Raw genomic sequence first — 17,856 nt, 5'->3', positions numbered from 1 at the left:
ACAAAGTTCTACACCATTCGAGTCATGCGATGAAATCAGATAACACAAGGTTCGGCGACAACAGACAGCGGATAGAAGCATCGATAACTTTCCAGAAACTTCGGATACATGCAGGCGCGTCCCGCGCTGTGCGATTACATTTGTTAGGCGGCGAAACGTGGTTGCCCGATAAAGATAAGTGCACGTGTCAATACCCCCCTCTTAAAAAGCATTGTCCCGACGCTACAAATATAAGAGACCGAAACACAAAAGGACACTTATTAAACATAAGTAACAAAACAACGAAAAGAAACAAAGTCCAATGGTCAGTTACGCGAAGTCCCAAAGTTCATTAACGCTGGTAGTACGGCTTGAGTCGCACAACGTGGACTATTTCAGGTCACGAGCGGCGCCGCTGTGACAGCGAAATGCCGTCTGGCACGACCTCATAGTCCAGTATGCCAATATGTCGGATGATCTTGTACGGTCCGAAATAGTGATGCAAAAGCTTCTCGCTCAGTCCTCGTCGGCGTATAGGGGTCCAAACTCAAACACGGTCACCGGGCTGGTACTCGACGAAGCGTCGTCGGAGGTTGTAGTGTCGGCTGTCGGTACGCTGCTGGTTCTTGATTTGCAGGCGGGCAAGCTGTCAGGCTGTTTCGGTGCGCTGGAGATAGGTAGCGACGTCAAGATTTTCCTCGTCAGTGACGTGCAGCAACATGGCATCGAGCGTCGTCGTCAGGTTTCTGTTGTTAACCAGCTTAAATGGCGTGATCTGTGTTGTTTCTTGCACCGCCGTGTTGTAAGGTATGTTATGTATGGCAGGACCACATCCCACGTCTTGTGCTCGACGTCGACATACATTGCTAGCATGTCGGCGAGGGTCTTGTTCAGGCGTTCCGTGAGACCATTCGTATGCAGATGGTAGGCAGTTGTCCTCCTGTGACTTGTCTGGCTGTATTGCAGAATGGCTTGCGTGAGCTCTGCTGTAAAAGCCGTTCCTCTGTCGGTGATGAGGACTTCTGGAGCACCATGTTGCAGCAGGATGTTCTCGACGAAAAATTTCGCCACTTCGGCTGCGCTGCCTTTCGGTAGAGCTTTAGTTTGAGCGAAGCGGGTGAGATAGTCCGTTGCCACGACGATCCACTTATTTCCGGATGTTGATGTCGGAAACGGTCCTAACAAGTCCATCCCGATCTGCTGAAAAGGTCGGTAAGGAGGCTTGATCAGCGGTAGTAATCCCGGTGGCCTTGTCGGTGGTGTCTTGCGTCGCTGACAGTCTCGGCATGTCTTGATGTAACGGCCGACATCAGCGGTTAAGTGCGGCCAGTAATACCTTTCTTGTATCCTCGATAGCGTCCAGGAGAAACCGAGGTGCCCAGCAGTCGGATCGTCATGTAGGGCGTGCAGTACTTCTGGACGCACCGCCGACGGAACAACAAGAAGGTAGTTGGCGCGGACTGGTGAGAAGTTCTTCTTCACGAGTAGGTTGTTTTGAAGCGTGAACGAAGATAATCCACGCTTAAATGCACTAGTGACAACGTCGGTGTGCCCTTCCAAATACTCGACTAGGGCTTTTAGCTCCGGGTCCCCTCGTTGTTGTTCGGCGAAGTCTTCCGCACTTATTATGCCAAGGAAGGCGTCGTCATCCTCGTCATCTTGCGGCGGCGGGTCAATGGGGGCGCATGATGCGCAATCGGCATCTGAGTGTTTTCGTCCGGACTTGTATGTTACAGTGATGTCGTATTCTTGTAGTCTGAGGCTCCACCGTGCCAGCCGTCCTGAAGGGTCCTTTAAGTTAGCTACCCAACACAACGCGTGATGGTCGCTGACAACTTTGAATGGCCTGCCATATAGGTAAGGCCGAAATTTCCCTGTAGCCCAAACGATGGCGAGGCATTCCTTTTCGGTTGTAGAATAATTGCCTTCCGCTTTTGACAACGAGCGGCTAGCGTAAGCTATCACGTGTTCACGTCCATCTTTTCTTTGGACTATGACGGCACCGAGGCCTAGGCTACTGGCGTCAATGTGTATTTCGGTATCGGCGTGCTCGTCGAAGTGCGCAAGTACGGGCGGCGACTGCATGCGTCGTTTAAGTTCTTGAAATGCGTCGGCCTGCGGCGTTTCCCACTTGAACTCGACGTCACGTTTAGTTAGCTTTGTCAGCGGCTCAGCGATGCGTGAAAAGTCCTTGACAAATCGCCTGTAGTAGGCACACACGCCAAGAAATTACGCACTGCCTTCTTGTCGATGGGCTGCGGGAACTTTGCAATGGCAGCTGTCTTCTGCGGGTCGGGGCGGACTCCAGACTTGCTGATGACGTGGCCTAGGAACAGAACCTCATCGTAAGCGAAGCGGCACTTTTCTGGCTTCAGAGTAAACCCTGATGACTTGATGGCTTCTAGTACTGTTGCAAGCCGCGTAAGGTGATAGTCGAAATTCCCGGCGAAGATAACAACGTAATCCAAGTAAACGAGACAGGTCTGCCACTTCCATCCTGCTAAGACCGTGTCCATCACGCGTTGGAACGTTGCAGGCGCCCAGCACAGTCCAAATGGACTAACCTTGAACTCGTAGAGGCCGGCCGGGGTGATGAAGGCGGTCTTTTCGCGATCTCTTTCATCGACTTCTATTTGCCAATAGCCAGACTTCAGGTCCATCGACGAGAAGTATTTAGCGTTGCAGAGCCGATCCAATGCGTCGTCTATCCGTGGGAGGGGGTATACGTCCTTCTTCGTGATCTTGTTCAGACGACGATAATTGACACAGAAACGCAGGGTTCCGTCCTTTTTCTTCGCCAGGACAACAGGAAATGCCCGCGGACTTTTCGACGGCTGGATGATGTCGTCGCGCAGCATTTTGTCGACTTGTTCTCTTATAGCTTCAAGTTCTCGCGGCGAAACTCGGTAAGGGCTCTGGCGTTGTGGTCGAGCGCACTCCTCGGTGATTATGCGATGCTTGGCGACTGGTGTTTGTCGAATCCTCGATGACGTCTAAAAGCAGCCTTTGTATCGTCGGAGCAGACTTCTCAGCTGCTGTTGCTTAATCACGGGGAGACTTGGATTAATCTCGTAGTCTGGTTTGGGAACCATGGTCGTCGGGGTAGATGAGGCGGAATCCGAGAGGACAAATGCGTTACTGGTTTCCAGAATTTCCTCGATGTACGCGATCGTCGTGCCCTTGTTGATGTGCTTGAACTCCCGGCTGAAGTTTGTCAGCAACACTTCAGTTTTCCCTTCATGCAGTCGAGCGATCCCTCTTGCGACGCAAATTTCACGGTCTAGCAATAGACGTTGGTCGCCTTCGATGACGCCTTCTACGATGGCGGGTGTTTCGGTGCCGACCGAAATAACAATGCTGGAGCGAGGAGAGATCCCTTGATCTTCGAGCACACTCAAGGCGTGGTGACTACGAGGGCTCTCCGGCGGCATCACTTTATCTTCCGACAGCGTTATTGACTTCAACTTCAGGTCGATGATTGCGCCGTGTTGGTCAAGGAAGTCCATACCGAGAATGACGTCTCGTGAACACTGTTGGAGAATAACGAAGGTGGCAGGGTAAGTCCAGTCATGAATGGTTATTCTTGCCATGCAGATTCCAGTCGAGGTGATGAGGTGACCTCCAGCGGTACAAATTTGAGGGCCTTCCCATGCAGTTTTAACTTTCTTCAACTGCGCAGCGATGGGTCCACTCATTACGGAGTAATCGGCTCCTGTGTCCACTAAAGCGGTGACTGCGTGGCCGTCAAGAAGCACGTCGAGGTCGGTGGTTCTTTGTCTGGCATTGCAATTAGGTCTTGGCGTCGGATCATGGCTGTGTCGTGTTGAACTGAAGCTGGAACGTCGCATCGTCAAGTCGTCTTTCGTCGGTGTAGTCTTGGCTTCCTGACTTCGTCGGGACAGCGGCATGTCGTTATTATGTCGTCGAGATGGTCTCTTCGTCGTCTTCGGCGGCGGCGGATGATCTTCGTCAGTTCGACGAACAGCAACCGCACCTCCATCGGTTGCTGCTTTTAGTTTTTCAGATATAGGCTCGCTAACTGGCCCCGGGCTAGGCCAGTGTATGGACGGCGCTGCGGCGACAGGTGGTGACGGTGAACGGGACGGTCGTCGAGGGCTCCACTGAGGAGCGGCGAAGTAGTCGGCGATGTCACGAGGGCGTTCACCTTCCCGAGGGCGTGGTGCATCGACGGCGAACCCTCGCAATCCCAGGTCGCGGTATGGGCATCGGCGGTACACATGGCCGGCTTCGCCGCAGTGGTAGCAGAGCGGGCGGTGGTCGGGGGCTTGCCAAATGTCCGTCTTCCTCACGTAGCTACGCTGGGCGACGGGTGGGCGTGCTGGCAGCGGTGGACGACGGAATTGCGGCGTTACAGGGCCCTGGCATTGTCGTGGAGGGGGACCTTGACATCGGGTGACGGCGACGTAGGTCATCGCTTCCGGCTGAGGTTGCGGTGATCGTGGTTGCACCTCAGGGACTCCAAGCGATCGCTGAACCTCTTCTTTGACGATATCAGCGATTGGATCCACTTGGGACTGAGTCCTTGGGTAGAACTTCTACAGCTCTTTTCGTACGACCGCTCTGATAGTCTCGCGTAGATCGTCGGTAGCCAGTGATTGAGCCCCGGCGTAGTTTTATAGAGTTCAGCGGCGATCGAATTGCTGGTTTCGGATCTCGAGTGTCTTCTCAATGTTTGTCGCCTCACGAAGAAACTTTTCGACGGTCTTCGGTGGGCTTCTTACCATTCCGGCGAAAAGTTCCTCCTTCACACCACGCATCACTAGGTGGACTTTCTTCTCCTTCGCCATATCCGGGTCGGCGTGGCGGAACAAACGGCTCATTTCTTCCGTAAAGATGGCAACGTTCTCGTTCGGTAGCTGCAATTGCGCGTCCAGCATAGCCTCGGCCCTTTCCTTGCGCACGACGCTTGTAAAGATGCGCAGGAAGCCGCTACGGAACAGGTCCCACGTTGTCAAGGTCGACTCCCTGTTCTCAAACCATGTTCTGGCGGAGTCTTCTAAGGCGAAGTAGACATGCCGCAGCTTGTCGTCGGAGTCCCAGTTGTTGAATGTCGCGATTCGTTCGTAGGTCTCCAGCCATGATTCCGGGTCTTCAGTTGCTGCTCCATGGAAGGTTGGTGGGTCCCGAGGTTGTTGTAGGATAACGGGGGACGCTGGGGCAGCCATTGGGGTTGTCTTGACCACGATGTTCTTTGTCGTCTCAGGTAGAAGTCCGTGTTCTGGGGGCAGTCCTTGCAGTCTGCGGCTAGCACAATGGTCTTGGGCAATGTTGGTTTTGTCCTCGGGCTTCGGGCTTGGATCGCGGCTTTGCGGGGGCGTTCGGTACATGAACGCACAAGCGCCTTCACCAGATGTCACGTGGTAGTGACGGTGAAGAAAGCAGCAATACGGTGGAATACAAAGCTAGCTTTTATTGGGCGAACCTGTGCCCACAAAAACAGGCTACACTTATAGCACAACGATAGCGGCGAACACGGTTGGCGATGGTCGGAAATCTGATCAGCGGGTCAAGCGCGTCGGCTTTTATACAGCAGTCGTCGAATGTTCCAGACTAATCGTTGGGACCCGCATGCCTTCTACAAAGTTCTACACCATTCGAGTCATGCGATGAAATCAGATAACACAAGGTTCGGCGACAACAGACAGCGGATAGAAGCATCGATAACTTTCCAGAAACTTCGGATACATGCAGGCGCGTCCCGCGCTGTGCGATTACATTTGTTAGGCGGCGAAACGTGGTTGCCCGATAAAGATAAGTACGCGTGTCAATATGACGTTTCCCTCTCTGATTTGTAAACTTTTTTTTTTTCGTGCGCTGATAACCAAAGTCTCCGTGACATTGTCATAGTTTGTGCAAATCATTTAAGGTTGCTGTACTGATAACCATTCTTATTTTTTAATTTTCTTCTGTGTTTATACGTTGATGCACTGCAATTAATTTTATCCCAGATCTCAGTTTTGTTTTTGTGTTGTATTTACATTTACACACTGTTCTTTGCCTCTGCGATGTAACCTTTACCCTATGTAATACCCTCCCTAGAGGGCCTTTAGGTTATTGTGAAATAAATAAAATAAATAAAAATGCCAATCAGCAGGTCATTAGAAGAAATAGGCGTACAGATCATGCATGTCAAAACAACAGGTGCCAAAAAGCAGGGCCTCCCCATGATGCTTGCGGTAACGCAGGGGTGAACAGAGGTAGGAATGCCCAAAATGATTTTGGAGCTTTTTTGGAGCAGCTAAAGCTTCGTTCTAGAGCGGGTTGGAGCAGACAAATTCTGATTTTGGTGCAGTCTGGAGCATGCAAATTTTAATTTAGAGCATTAAAGGCCACTACAATTAAGTTTTACTTGGGCTAAATTGGTTATAAAAGCGTTGCATATGCTATCAAAGTAATCTTGACAAATCCACAATGCTGGCAATCCTCTAATATTCTTATTAGCACCACAGTGCTTAACCTTTTGACGGTCAATGACGTACATATACGGCGTCGCGAACAAGTCCGAAAATGGTCGGGCGCGCCTCCCTCCCTCGGTTTTCGTTGCATAGTTTGTTTTAGCGCTAGTTTGCTCCCGCGAATTTATATACTACCGCTCGCGCACGCGGGTGGCCGTTTGGATTTTGTTGCGCGGGCAGGTTCGGCTTTTTGAGCTTGCAAAATTGATGGTTATCTCGTTCCTAATCACTCAAAGGGCAACCGCTTGTTTCTCGCTCGTTTAGTGCTCACAGGGGTGCGCATGGGAAGAATGCCGCCGTGTATGTATTTCCGTTTCTTTTCTTTTTTTTTAAGACTTGCGAAAACTAATTGCCCTAGCTGGTTGGCGATAAGATGAAGATCAGCGGAAGTTTGTCACACGTGTTGCTTTTTTTGACGGGCACATAACTAAACAGTTTTCTTGAGTGCGCGCACCTACGCAGTTCAATTATGCTATGGACGTACGTATTAGTGTAAGAGCAGGAACATTTGAGGCTTGCGAAATATTCTCATGTGTGGATTATCAAAGCCTTGAACTACCGTATTTACACGATTGTAAGTCGACCCCTTTTTTTAAATTTGAAAGTCTGAAGTTGGGGGGTCGACTTACAATCGAAACCAAAACATGGCCCCGCAAAAAAAAAGTGATACCAACGGGAGCTACAACGTAGTTACAATTTTATGTTTGCTCTATGGCCCTACCCGCATCTTTTCGCTATCCCGCGTGTTTGTTCGCTTTTCGGAAGGGTTTTTCAACATTTTTGAGAGTCTAACAGTGCATGCAACACTCATGGGGGAGTGTCGATAGTTGATGGAAGCGCCGCTGTTCTCATTTGCGGCGGCACCCTCAGAACGGAGGTGCTTGCAGGGAGTATCGGTAGTTCATGGAAGAACAGACACCGCTCGCGAGTTTCTGTTTCTCTGTTTAAAGGCATTGGTATTGGTTTGACGCGTTCCACTTGACTGCCGGCTACGTGCTACTTCTATGCTTCCACAGTCGTCATGAGCGCTCCTGGCACACTAATCGTTCGGCACTCGTTCACAGCAGCGTTCAAGAGGGCTGCCATCCTTTACGCTGAAGAAACAAATCATTTTGCAGCGGGCCGCAATTTCGATGTTTCTAAACGGGTGGTGCGAGAGTGGCGACTGCAACGAAGCGAAATTTTCCCCTGTGTCCCACGTGCCGAAGTATGGACGCTTTCCGGAGCTGTAGGCTAAGCTTGCGGCGTACGTCGCTGAAATACATGATCGGTCCCTGCCAGTGAAGTGCGACGTGGTCATGAAATAAGCCCGGACCTCCGCCTTAATTTTAAGGTTCTGCTCCGCCGTGAATACAACGAGTGGCTGGCGGCAGAAGACTGCGAAATTACGCCAACCGGACCTGTCAAAAGAGCCTCCCTGATGGCTGCGTGTGGTTGGGTGCATTTGGCGTGGGCTGCTGTTCTGCAAGATGTCCTGGTGCGGTCGTTTGCCAAATTTGAAATTTCGCTGGACCACGACGCGCTGTGGGACCGCAGCAACGATGACGATGGCAGCACTAGTGAAGACGTGTAGTCCAGTGATCATGTCAGCTACTAATAAATTTTCGCTATCAAATGCACCCTCGGGTATGCTCTTTCTTTCTTTTTTTTTCCGGTCAAGCAAAAGGGGGGGTCGACTTACATTCGAGTCGACTTACAATCGTGTAAATACGGTATGTGCATAAAAATGCATCAAATTTTAATTCTGATAAGTTTATTTCCTTTTTTTATTGTTGTTATTCATGAATGAAGAGTGCATAAATACAAATGCAAAATTTTTTTTCTCACTTTACGGTCACCCTAGAAAAATTACGGTAATTTTTTTTAGAAATAAGTCTGTAAGAATAATGGGAATCTGCAATAAAAAGATCGACCCTGGGTGGTCGCATATGGCGAAAAAAAATCGACCCTCAAAGGGTTAAGTAGACAATGCGTGGCGTGGCGCCCGCGGCGGTCGGAGTGGTTGAGGTGCAGTACGAGAGATGGCGCGAGTATTGCGCTGCTAACGCCGCCGACAGGCGGGGTTACTTGGGCGCCGAAAGACAAGGCGCTTGCTCTCTTTGGCGGCGGGACAGCAAGCAGTGCGGACGTGCCGTGCCGCGCGTGCGCCAATCCATGCTTCTGCGAGACCGTCTCGCGTGGCCACCTTGGAATGCGCCACCGTTCGCGTGACCGTACACGCGAAGGACCAGGCGTTGGGATCCAGCATAGGGCGAACATATTCGCTCGCTATCCGGTCGCGGTGAGTCGGACTTCTAGATTTGTCGCGCGCCCATCAGCATGTTTTGTGGATAACAACTCGACTAGCAGGCATTGATCTATGAAAGGTGCAATAAATGCCCTTGTGATTGTTTGCACTATTGTGTTGTTGTTCCTTTGTCCCAAGAGTACAGAGGAGAACCCCACAATTGCAACGCACCCATTCGCATTTATGTCAAGCGTAAGATTTTCCACATAGACTACTATATGTCTAAATTATCTGAAACTGGGCATTTTATGCAGTCAAAAATTTTCTTGCAGTTGGCTTTTAATAGGATTAAGTAGCATAACAGTCACAAAAGCTTGCGTTCAATCTGCAGCACTGAAAAGTTTTGCAAATCAGCCTAAAGGCATTTTCATACTATTTTTATACTTGGTTCTGGCAGAGTGACTGGAGGTGTTTTCCAACAGAAGATGTTGAGAAAGCTTTGGTTAAAGGGCAACTCGGGCGATTTTTTGACCATGGAAAGATAATGGAATATTTAGGTTCCGAAGACCCTCCTGTCACGCGTCCGATAGAATTGTTCCGAATATTCGAAAATAATTTTAAACAAGCAAAAGAGCACAAGAATGAAACAGAAACCTGGCCAAGAAGCCGAGCGAACCTCTTCGTGCGATGTCATGAGTGCCGCCAGCGGGGAAGGGGCACAAGGCATGCGATCTCACCCGCTGGACAAACGAAACCAGCAAAGAGCAGACGCTCAGCCGATTCGTGATCCTGCCAGACCTTCGGGTGACAATGTCAGCTGCACCAGCTCTACGGATCTGTCAAATATTGACAGTTATCATTTGGACGAATTCAATAGCCACAAATCACCATTCGCATTCGACCCGCCACCACAAGAGCCAGCCCCCATGCGCTACATATCGTGCTGCAACATGAAGACTAAGGTAGCCCTAACCACTGATTTTATAAGTGCTGCTTGCTATATTAGGTGTTTTACCCCTTCTCAAAAAAGCGCTTCGCTTGCTCACTGCAAGATGTGGAGCATGACTTTCCACATCTCTATCCTTCAAGAATGCCCGTGACAGTCCAAAGCACCGACCAGTGCATTTGTTTACATCGGCAGGTACAGCGACCACTTCTTGTTCGCTTCAGATAAAACGCTAGCTGCTCATCGGTGACATCAATTCATATCAGAACATATCAATACAGGCACATTTTGTGCATGTCAGCACCGTTGCATCACCCTGAATAGCGCTGATATGAGCAACGACACATTCGAAAAGAGCGAGCAGGAGACTGTAGTACAAGAATGTTTTTACGCTGCCTACTCATTCTTTGTATTCTCTTCATACACACAATATGTTCCGTAAAGTAGACACACATAACGACTTTAGACATATGATCATTCACTCAGAGAACACTTCATTCTCCCGCGGAAACGCCAATGCCAGTATTGATGTTGATGCTAGTAATGGCACTGTTGGCAGCTGAACGAGGCAAGCAGTACACCTCGTAAGCTAAATAGTCAGTCTGCATGACAATACATAAAAATACACCCATATTCGTAGTCTCATTTAGTTTAGGGAAGTGCTGGTGAGCACGGCTGGCAGCTTTCCATCGAAAACGGCAACATACCGATGCGATATTGCTCCGTGTCGTCGCTTCTCGCTTTTTGTGTGTGCATTGTACAAAATGAAGAATGGTTTTTTTTAAATCCGCATGGTCAAAACTGAACTACAGAAGGAGTTTTCTTCATCCTCATGGCTTAATTAGCTTCAGGTCAGTCTCTCAGGTCTGCCAGCAGTAGACACACGAACTACAAGACTGTGACATATAGGCTTAAAGGGAAACTAAACGCTAATAACAAGTCGATGTGGACTGTCTAAATACCATTCCAGAAACCTCGCAACGCTTGTTTCATGCAAGAAAAGACAGCTTTCGAGAAAATTGCATCTGATGGGCCTGAATACCTTTTTCGAAATTCAAAACTTCCCGCTGCCCAACCAGGGGAGTGGCGACGTTGCATATTCCATCACCGCCCTTTGCTGCCGTCGGTGAATAAAACGGTGCTCGACAGACGGCGGCACTGCACCAAGACAGATAAAGTCAGAGCGGCAGATTCGCCACTGCGGCTGCTTTTTGGCCAAGTAGCGTAGACCGTTTGGACATCCCACGACATCACATGGAAGTTGAATTGTCTCCTACTTGCAGTTTGTGCGAGTTTCACGAGCCAGCAAAACCAGCGCAGCACTACGCGATAACTACTGAAACGCGTAAGCGTGGGCGGCATGGAGTTGAGAGCAAACAAAACTGTTCGACCGTCTGTGTCATTGTCAAGGGTAATTTCAATGAGTACTTTTGCTTAAACAAAAAATAGAACTGGACAAGTAGCATTTTATTTTGTCTTATAATACAATGCAAGGATGTTTTGTGTAACGAGTGGTTGCATACTAGTGATAGAATTTAGCTGGCTGAGGAGTGCTTTCGTCATCGGGCAGGTACCTGAATTTCCCTGGGGAGTTTCCAATCATGTCCTGCATTTACCTCAATTTCTCGATTATTAAGGCTCTGTTCGCGATGGTATTGGCGCCTTAGAGATTCTTGAACACTAATCTATCACTTTAGCTTGACTTAATGTTTGCCTTTAGTGTCAGTTTAATCTCGGCTGAACGCGATCAGCATCAGCTCAAACTGTATGCAAGGATGGCGAGGGCTGAACTTCGTGCAGCCAACAATGCAACGCCACTTGCCTCTCATCTCTTGACCATCTACAGGGAACACAACTTCTTGCAACAGCAACTTCTCACGCTATGCCCTAACTCACGATCGTCAACTCCTCAACGCTCTCGACACTGTTGTCTGCACGATCCCAGCATGCTCTGAATAGAACACTCCTGACGTCATATACAATGTGGCCTGTAACTGAGGAGGAGGCAAGGTGGGCTGCTTCGATGCTACAAATTAAATGTATTTGCGAAAAATTTGTGCGACTCACAAACCTGCTTTTTTTGAGGACATGAAGGAAGCGTTCAGAGCAACGTACCCAGACAATTTCAGCAACGTACCCAGACAATTTCATCAACATCCGTTGACATTGAAAAATCACCAGAGTTGCCCTTCAATGAACAAAACCCTGGTTTATTCAAAGATATTTCTAGGTAATGTAAGAGCAGCGACTAGCTCAAACCAAGATTACGCAGGTGACTGACTTCGCTTTATTACTCCCTAGACTCGCTAGAAGTACCTTGACATCTCGAGTTCACATTACGTGATTGGGTGTAATCTCCCTGAATAAGCTAAATAAAAGTAGAAACATTCCACCTCTCCTGGCCTCTCCATGTCCATGTGCCCTCACTGCACTTGCCTTCCCTTGCCACTTGCACCCTCAGTTTGCACTTTTTGATTGCAGCGATTGCTGCAGTACAGTCGCCGACTGTTTATCGGACCTCACGGGGACTGCAGAAATGTCAGAATAAACAGGTGCCCAACAAAGATTAAGAAAAAAAAAAGAAATCTTTTATTTCCACGCACTTATTCGGGCTTGGCAGTAGGCTTGAAGAAATCGTGAATGCGCCGTTGCACGCTCTTTGGTTTACGCGCAATCAGATAAGCCCGAATCGTGGAGAGGGTCGTACGGTCATTCTAGGCAGCTGAAAGCACAGTCACTGCGTGTAAACGCTCCACATGCGACGGCAGCGTAGCACATGGTGCATCATCTTCCGACTCCGAGTCATCATCCGGCGGTGCAGCAGAAACCTGATGAATGATCTCACCATCGTAGGGTCCTGCACATGTCAGTACAGCAGTGTCAGCAGCTGTCAAACTGTCAAATGAGACGGTGTCCGGAATCGCAATGCAACCACTGCGCAGGTCTTGGCGGAAGATTTTCGGCATCAGTGGGGAGCACAACGGAAGACGACAAATCCTAAGCCTCCCGGCACCCGCTTGAATGCCCGCTTGCCGGCATTCCCCAGCACAGTCTGCGCGGGCACTGTCGGTGCCATTAGACACTTGATGCAATGTTTCCGTATGCCACGTTGGATCACCGCATCCTTGGCACAGCACACAAAGCAAACACCACCACGCCATCACGCTATCACCAGTCGCAAAAAGAAAAAATGTGGCCTACTTGCAGCATCGTGCCCAAAGAAAGAAACTAATCAGCTGCTGGATTGTCTTGTCATGGCTTACTAAGCTTAGACCAGAACTGCTGGAGCCACTTTATCGAACCAGACAGAAACGATGATTATGAGCGGGGATTTGCAGTAGCACCACTTCGTGGGGCAGCAAGGAGGCTCTGTTCAAAACAAGAATGGCGTGCACCATGCACCAGTCAGAGTCGGTGCATGGTGCTCTCGATCGAGTTGGTTCAAGGAGTGTCTTAAAAATCAGACGAGAGGTTGCAAGGTGTCCGAACTTTCGGCAGTTGTTATACATTATGGTCTATGGCGAGAATGGCGGTGACGCGAAGCAGACCGAATAATCAAGCATGTCCGAATTTTTGTTGAAGTCCGAAAAATCAGTCGGTGACTGTAGCTAAGGTAGGCCCCTCGATTATGAAGTAACACATATAAGTTCTCTGTGTAAAGTGTGGAATTTATTACAAGCTCTTAAAAATTTGCATCGCTAGTGATCGCACCGGCGCCGCTTTACCCAGTATTTAGCTGCCTCATCCCAATCTGCCTCTGTCATATTCCTGTGCTGACTTCTGACACACGCCGCTAGAAACGTTTCGGAAGGGTGCCAGAGATTTCGCTGGTTGATTTGTGTACCTGCGCCCATGTTGAGCGTACGTCGGTTGTGCGTTTCGTGGATTGCGATTGATTATTGATGGTTTCTCCAGGGCAGCATGTCGTTCACCCATTGATACTGGGTGAACGGGCCCAAGTGCGCAGTTGTGGTAACAGTGCAGCCGATAAAGGCATGCCGAGTTCTGTCTGCCGACACGGCTGCCTTACAGTTCGTTGTTGCTGATGTCTGTGCTTGCACATTGTTTTCTGTATTCCTTTTAAACATTCACTAAACATTTTGCATATTTAAGAAGCCTTAGAGTGCAGCCTTCCACGTCGGATTTGCCAAAGCGGTGCATTTGTTCGCATTTACATCTATTTATTTATTTATACATACTGCAGCCTCGGTGAGGCTATTGCAGGAGTGGGTAGTGAAAAAAAAAAAAAAGAAAGCGAGAAAACGAGATACAGGCACAAAAAAATATGAATATCAAGTATATGTAATTGCTTTCAAAAATTCTTGCATAGGTAAAGAGCGGATGCTTCCAGGCAGTGAATTCCAGAGTTCCATGGCCAGTGGAAAGAAGCTGTGCTTGAACATCTCCGTTCGGCAAAATAAAGGGATAAGGTTGAGATTCGGAGAACTCCAAGTGATAGAAGGTGGACTAAAGTTCAAATAATTATGTAGTGTGTCAAAGCGCTCAGAATGAATCAGCGTGTGTAAAAATTTCATGCATTCTAAGCGGCGGCGAGATGAAAGAACTGTAAGACCTGTAGCTGTATAATGGGAAGAAGGGGAAAAATCTCGGCTATAGTTGCGAAAAATGAAGCGCACTGATTTCTTTTGGACTAATTCCAACTTTTTAATATCGGATTTCTTATGAGGATTCCATATGATGCAGCCATAATCAAGAATGGGGCGGATAAGTGTTTTATACGTCATCAGTTTGGTATCCTTTGGAGCCTTACGCAATGAACGATGGAGGTAACCGAGACGTCTAAAAGCTTTGTTACATATGATATCAATGTGTTTCGACCATGACATGTCATGGGAGAAATGAAGACCAAGGTATTTAAATTTGGTTACTCTTTTTAAATCTTGACCATGGAAAGTGTATGTGAAAAGTGATGGAGATGGGCGTCTGGAGAAGGACATGGAAACAGTTTTAGAGAAATTAATGTTCATTTGCCATTCCTTGCACCACCTACAAAATTTTGCAAAGGAGTCATTAAGTAAACCATGATCCATTGGTGTGTTAATACTATGATAGAGGACGCAATCATCAGCGTAAAGACGAATACTAACGGACACGCAATGTGGCAAGTCATTAATATATAATAAAAAAAGAAGCGGGCCTAAAACGGAACCTTGTGGGACGCCGGATGAAACACTGACAGGAGAGGAAATAGAGCCGTTAAATTGCACAGACTGAGAACGCTGGGTTAGGAGGCTATGTATCCAACCAACCAGTGAAGGGTTATTTAGAATGGAGTTAAGCTTGTAGAGGAGTTTTGGGTGTGGGACGGTGTCGAAAGCTTTGGATAAGTCAACAAAAATGCCGTCAATCTGTCCGCCTAAATCTAATGACTGACAAATATCGTGCGTGAATTCGATTAGTTGGGTAGTGGTGCTATATCCGCGACGGAAACCATGTTGGTAATTGGATAGGATATTGTGGCTTTCAAGAAATTCCGTGATGTGTTTAAAAATTATATGTTCGAGCAACTTGCATGAGTGGGCAGTTAATGAGATGGGTCTGTAGTTCTGCAGAAGTTGAGCGTTACCAGATTTGTATATCGGAATGACCGTAGCAAGCTTCCAGGATTGGGGAACAGTGGAGGTGGATAATGATTTACGGAAGATAACGGAGAGGTATCTGCTTGTCCAAAGGGAGTAGCGAACGAGGAAAGAATTTGGTATGTGGTCTGGGCCGCAGCTCTTTTTAGTATCTAAATGGAGGATCATGTTCAGAACACCTGAGCTAGAGACGACGATGTCTTCAATAGGAGGGTATGAGTCACAGCTAAAAGGTGGAAGTGAAGAGTTATCCTGTGTGAACACGGAATGAAAATAGGTGTTAAAAGCAGAAGCAATCGTGAGTGAATCTGAAACTGCCACGTCCTTAACAACTAAACTGTTAGTTGTGCTGTTACTTGGCATTATCGATTTCCAGAACATACGAGGGTTTGTGTTCATTAATTTTGACAAAGTAACAGCATAGTAGAAATCCTTGGCACATGTTAGTTTCTGGCGCAGTTGCTTCTTGGCATCATTGAACTCTGCAATTTTGTCAGGATTACCATTTCTTTTAGATTTGCGCAATCGCGAAACACGATGCGATAAATGCAGCAGTCCTCTTGTCATCCACGGTGAATTAATATTTTTCTTTTTTGTTTTCAGGGGAACAAATTGGTTAATACATTTTTCAACAATATTCTCAAAAAACCCTACGGCAACATTGACATCATTGTTCAAAGATAATTCATGAAAGTTCTCAAACGATTCGCTAAGTATGTCGGTAATTGCAGCATCATCGGCGCGGCTAAAATCACGAAAAGTGCAGTGCTCAATCCGCGGTTTGGGAACAATACAGCAAATTGAGAACAGTATGGCTTTGTGGCCAGAAATCCCGTCAGTAACGCAGCACTGGAAGCCATCCTCGAAAAGACTTGAGCCAAGAAAAACTAAATCTAGGACAGCCGTTTCCCTGGTGTTCTCGTGGACAATCTGTTTAAGACCGAGTGATAGGGAAAGGCGCAATAATTTTCTTGAGAGTGACACGTCGCAGCCGGTAATGGTGAGAGAGGGCCAGTGAATGCCTGGTGCATTAAAATCTCCCATAAGTATTATATTTGCTGATTTCAAATCATGCAGAATGTTGCTAAGGAAAGCGAACTGATCACCACAAGAGCCAGGAGGCCGGTAAAACACTCCAATTAGCACGGATGATCTTTCCAAATGAATCTTGCATAAAAGCAATTCAATTTTACATGGGGTTTCAAGGACTGAAAACTTGAGGTGGGACTGTATATAGAGGGCGACACCGCCGCCTCTACCATTTGGTCTGTCAACTCTTACCAACGTGTATCCACTTAACGCAACTTCGGAGTCGAATATGCCATCATGTAGCCATGTTTCAGTAATGCCTATAATATAATATAACATAATATAACACAGCTTCAGATCGGTGTTAGGTAGCTACGGATATTGTAGAAACGGCGCATCGCTGATTCTCAAAACGTAGCAAAACATACATATCTGCGCATATGAGCTGTATTGTTCCACCCCGAGACGAGTCAATATGAGCAGCCAAGCCACTTAAACAACTGCAACTGTGATCCAGACACATATATATTACGGGCTGTTACTACTGATTCTCACTTCTGTTTAACTTCATCATACTTACAGTTTGCGCATTCCATAAAGTATTATTAGGGAAAACTGTGCTCGACATAAGCCGTCACTTATAGGCCCTGTAGTTCTCTCACAAAAACGTGGATGCCATTGCTGACACCGATAACTGATAACACTGATAACATTAGTAACTGAGCGAGTTTATGCTGCTGAGCCGAATGCACTGTCTCTTCTTTCCTGTTTGACGTAGATGTAAAAAGTGCTTCTCTGGAATTAAGAAATGTGTCAGCATTACAACACACGCAGATCCACCATCTGCGCGAATGCAACCGGCAGCATTGGGAACAGTGACCAAAGTACAAGATGTTGGCACAGCGCTGTGTCGCTGCTTGCTGCTTATTGTGTACGTGCCGTGCGAAGTGAAGAGTAGTTGGCAAATCCCACAACTGAACTACAAGAATGGTTTTACAAGAACCGAACCTTCGCTAAACAGGATCAACATTGGCTCAAACTTCACGTGCACGGTTTGAGAGGACTGAAGCTTGTGCATTTCAACTTCGAAGGCATGTCAATGCATTTTGAGCCCAAATAATTATATGTACAAGTGAATGAGCTGCAGCTACTATTGCGTTGTCGGTTCGACGGCTGATCGCGTAGGATTCCATCAAGCTATCATTGTTGGCACGTTGATTTTGTCGGTGCCGTCGACAAGAAAGCCCATCGCGCTGTATCACAACTCACACCCGTCTGTTGTGTGGTTGGCCTATTATGACCAAATGGTCTCAGTGACACAGTGCTGAATAGCCATCCAATCGTGGGCGTCAGCGTCTTGTCGGTCTCATATCGACCCAGTGTTACCCCGCCTTAAACGAGTACGTGCAGTCAGGCATGCACTGCCACCACCAGCAAGAGTGAGTTGACTCTGCAAGAAGACTGCGTCAGCAACATGTTTTTGAAGTGTCGCCCAAGTGTAACGCGTGTAGTGTAACAGCGGTAGCATATGTCGCAGCATTTAGGGTACAGTGGCATGCATTCTTGTTTTTGGACTGCACGATTTTTCTTACATTATTG

At 47.8% G+C, this 17,856-nt stretch overlaps 1 protein-coding gene across 2 annotated transcripts in view; it reads right to left on the bottom strand.

Moving 5' to 3' along the window:
* The window catches only part of Prp8 (pre-mRNA processing factor 8), a 376,058-nt gene that overhangs the window by 169,003 nt on the left and 189,199 nt on the right, over nt 1-17,856 (bottom strand). The window lies entirely within an intron of this gene.

The sequence above is a fragment of the Dermacentor variabilis genome, chromosome 3, assembly GCF_050947875.1.
Source record: "Dermacentor variabilis isolate Ectoservices chromosome 3, ASM5094787v1, whole genome shotgun sequence".
NCBI classification, from domain to species: domain Eukaryota; kingdom Metazoa; phylum Arthropoda; class Arachnida; order Ixodida; family Ixodidae; genus Dermacentor; species Dermacentor variabilis.
The sequence above is the reverse complement of the archived record's forward strand: the minus strand, read 5'-3'. Positions and strand labels throughout refer to the sequence as shown.